The sequence below is a fragment of the Propithecus coquereli genome, unplaced genomic scaffold (assembly GCF_000956105.1).
Source record: "Propithecus coquereli isolate 6110/MARCELLA unplaced genomic scaffold, Pcoq_1.0 Scaffold97, whole genome shotgun sequence".
NCBI lineage: Eukaryota > Metazoa > Chordata > Mammalia > Primates > Indriidae > Propithecus > Propithecus coquereli.
The window spans coordinates 1197053-1201282 of record NW_012156062.1 but is presented as its reverse complement, the minus strand read 5'-3'; positions in this window follow the sequence as shown (position 1 = coordinate 1201282).

Here is a 4230-nt window from a genome sequence, read left to right as displayed (position 1 = left end):
TGAACAGAAACTTTTCAAAAGAAGACAGAATAATGGCCAGCAAACATATAAAAAAATGCTCAACATCTCTAATCATTAGAGAAATGCAAATCAAAACTAACATCTCTTCTTAAAGGACAGATCAACAAAAGTGCACTAGCAAATATTAATAAAAACCTTAAAAAGATTTCCTTCAACTGATTTCTTATCATCTTTCACCATCACTGCACCAGGATGCATTCATCTACCTGCTATGAGGGTTCGAGTCAGGCCTCACTCTGTTTTACTACTGTTGTCATTATTCTTGAACTTTTTCTACTGTATGGTTCTTGCTTACCATAGGAATTTCCATTTCAAATGTTTTGATAGAGCACATTATAGGAATTATAAGACATTTGTCACACATGTTGGATAACTGAAGTGAGAAATCCCTTAAACCTTTGAGGTTATTCAGTGAGAGAGAGGAGAGAGAAAACGAGTGAGATTTTCTACCTTGTCTAATTTTCTATTGCTCCTACGTCAAAAAAAAAAAAAATGATAATCCCCTGAATTCTTTTTTATCTTTGCAAGAGAATGCTATCATAAATATTGCTACAAGTGATAATTAGAGAACTCAGAGAAATGAATTTGGATTTGGCAAGATGGGAAGGCATGATAGATTGTATTGCAATTTCTTCTAGATCTATTGCCTTCCTCCCAATGAGGAGAGCAATGTTGTTAAAAATAACCGCATGATGCCTTTAATAAGGAAAATAAATAAGAAAATAAATGCTTTTCCTCCTTTAAGCACACGTCTATTTTACTCAAGTGTTGCATATGGTATGTTAAATATTAGATTTTATTTTAGCACCACATTCCAGCAACATTTTAACATGTGGTGGTGCATTGTAATGCTTATGTGCCAGTTTACAACTATGTCAGTATCTACTGTGTGCAAACAGTATGATCAGCATCAGGTAAGTGAGTAGTCATTTATTGTTCTCTGGGGAAAATTGGAGGGTGGTTTGCAGTTGTATAAAAAAGAGTAAATGACTTTTTTAATATTGAAAACATATATTGGTAATTTCACACTATAGTATGTATGAATCTAAAACAGGCATACCAGCAAAATAAAACATTTTATGTCAAGTTAAAATTAGATTAGCAAATAATGTAGCATTTCTTCATATAAAAAACATGAAAACAATATGTATAGAAAATGCATATATTTACAATGTTAAAATCTTTTTGCTATAGATTTGGCTGCTTGCAATATATTTGTTTTCCTTGGACTATAACTGAAGGCATTTATGGAGGTCATCACATCCATTTTTCTGACTGAAAGAAGGTCTGCAACCAGCAAACAAACCAATTAATCACATAGCCTGAGTCTCATGTCACAATGGGTGAGGACTGGACTTGAAAATAACTGCTATAAAGCCTGTCAAGAACAATTGTTCCATCTAAGATAGGACACCAAAAAGCCATCAGTATCTATACAAAGGTCCTGAGTTGTTGAGCTCCTCTGACATTATAATATTCCATATTGGTTTGGAAATATTTATTTTGATAATGTCATACTAAACCCAGTTTGAGGACACATGTTATGAATTAACACACTGTTTGTCCCATAATCTCCGATCAGTGACCGTAACGCCTCCCAGTATCTGGCAAGAGCATGAAAGGGGAGAGGGTATAGCTAACAGAGCTGTGGCGCGAGGACGTCCAGGACTCTAAATCTGGTAAACATAGTCCCTGCTTCAACCTCGCCCCTGCTCCCCACCTCAGCTTTTGTCCTAAACCTAGAAGAATTTTTTTAATAATAAAAGGATGAGAAAAATTCAATCTTATATTTTGCCACAATTAAATCAAATTGCATGTGGTTTCACACAAAAAGTTAAAGTTTAAAGAATGATAGATTTTTAACAGCACACAATACTTGGATTTCTTTCCCTTGAAAATTGGCAGCATGAACTTGCTGACCCTGCATTTATCCCCTGATAAGAAGAGACTTCATGGGCATTCTAAGTTTCTGAAATTCATTCGCTCTAGGGTTCAAATATCTCCATGGATTAATGTTTAAGAAATATAAAGTAGAAAGAGAAACGAGAACTGGGGACTTTCTCTCACTGATTGCCATAACTTTTTCCTACCCTGTCAGATTGTGCCTGGGGCAAGCCTGGAGTTAAAATAGCCCATATTTTATCTTCCTTCTAGAGATTTCGTCTTCATGTCTTGTCCTGCAAGGAGATGTCTTTTTCTCAACTCTCCAACTTTATTATAATAATTATTTTTCCTCTTTTAGTTTAAAGGTGTTTACATAGATATTTCTAAACCAATTCTGTAAGTTTTTGGTGAAATAACTGAGAATGGGAAGGTAAAATAATTCAAAGACTTTAGAAAATATTTTTTTGCTAATAATGGAATTTTAAAGAATAAAATTTGACCTTTATAAAACGCAATGTATGCAAAACTCAAATACAAGAGTTGGCAAGATGATGCTCAGAGGAAGAAAGTGGGAGATAATTTTGCATAGGGATCTGTGACTAAAAAGGATTAATCATTAAGGTAGGTGACTAAAGTTGATCTCTGCCTTGAACAGTCCTACTCCCATGTCTTCTGCCTGCAATAATGATTTACTGTATGATTTCTTTTAGAACTTTAAACAGAAAGCAGGTTTCTAAGTAGAGGAAATCGACTTATAAATAAAAGACAATTAAAAAGAAATCATGTTTGTCTTCTTCTTGGAGTGGTGGAAAACATTTTCACCAATACAAAAGTTTATCTCATATATATCATCTACATTACCGAGAGAGGAAAAGACATTGAAGAATACACAAATACTGGGAATAAGGCAATAATTAATAGGCTTTTCATGAAATATGAATCTTTTTCTCTAACCCTTTTATCTTCTATTACAGTTTACAAGCATATCTAATATGTGTATACATATATGTGGGTATACACATATATACACACATGTATGTGTGTGCATGCATGCATACATAGCCGGCAACCATAATGGGACAGATAACGTGGAAGACACAAAACCATCATATTTTCCATTCCTGTTGATAGTTTAGATTTTGAAGGGCAGGGAAGAATTGTACACACAAGTAACTGTACAATAATATAAAAATGTACATTAAGATGTTTCACTTGATATTTGTATATAATTTGAAAACATTTTCTAGAGCTAAAAAAATCTGAATCTGCAAATGAAAATACATTGTGGAAAAATACTATAGTGCTATAGTCTCAATTGTTTCACCCTCCACAAATTAATATGTTGGAGTCCTAACCCTCTGTTCCTTGGGATTAAGTGCACATGGAGTTAAGGTCTTTAAAGAGATAATTAAGGTCAAATGAGGTCATTGAGATGGGCCTTAATCCAATATGAGAGGTACCCTTACAAGGAGAGGAGATTAGGGCAGACACTCACAGAGGGAAAACCCAGTGAAACACCAGGAAATGATTGACCTCTATATAATAAGCCAGGAAGAGAGGCCCTAAGGAGAAACCGATCCTGTCTATACCTTGATCCTTGGACTTCCAGACTCCATAACTGTGGGGAAATAAATTTCTATTGTTTAGGCCACCAGGTCTATGGTACTTTGTTATGGCAACTATAGGAAACTATAGTAATATAATGTATATGAAACATCAGATAAACAGATTTTTAAAGAGACCGTCATTGGTACATGTAAATGAAGACAATTTTCATTGTTTATATTCAAGGACAAAGGATATACTTTTAAAAAAATTACCTTTGTAAAAATCATTAAGAGTACAAACATTAGACTGCATTCAGACTTTCCTTTTGGAACTTTTCCTCTTCTATTGCTTACAAAACCCAGAAAGAAATAAAAACAATTACGTGTGTGTCTCTTTTATTTTCCATTTTAATGGAAAAGGAATTATTCCCATGCCATTTTCATTGCCATTAAGACTCAGATACCTGGCCAAAGCTGGAGTCTTTTCTAGATCTGGCAAAAATAGCATTTCTTAGCAGTTCAAAGCAAGTAATTTTTATAGAGCCTTCCTTAATGATTCTCCTTTAATTTTTTCCCTGGATCACTCTTCCCCTATTATGGTCCCTTATCTGAGCAAATGTACAAACTTGTGCTAAAATTACCCTGGTCAAAATCTACCCCTTTACCGTGCTTTATTTTCTCTATATGAAGAATTTCTATAAAAAAGTATCACCTCCTGCCATAGATACGTATATGTTTATTTGTTTTTATAGAGCCTTCCTTAATGATTCTCCTTTAA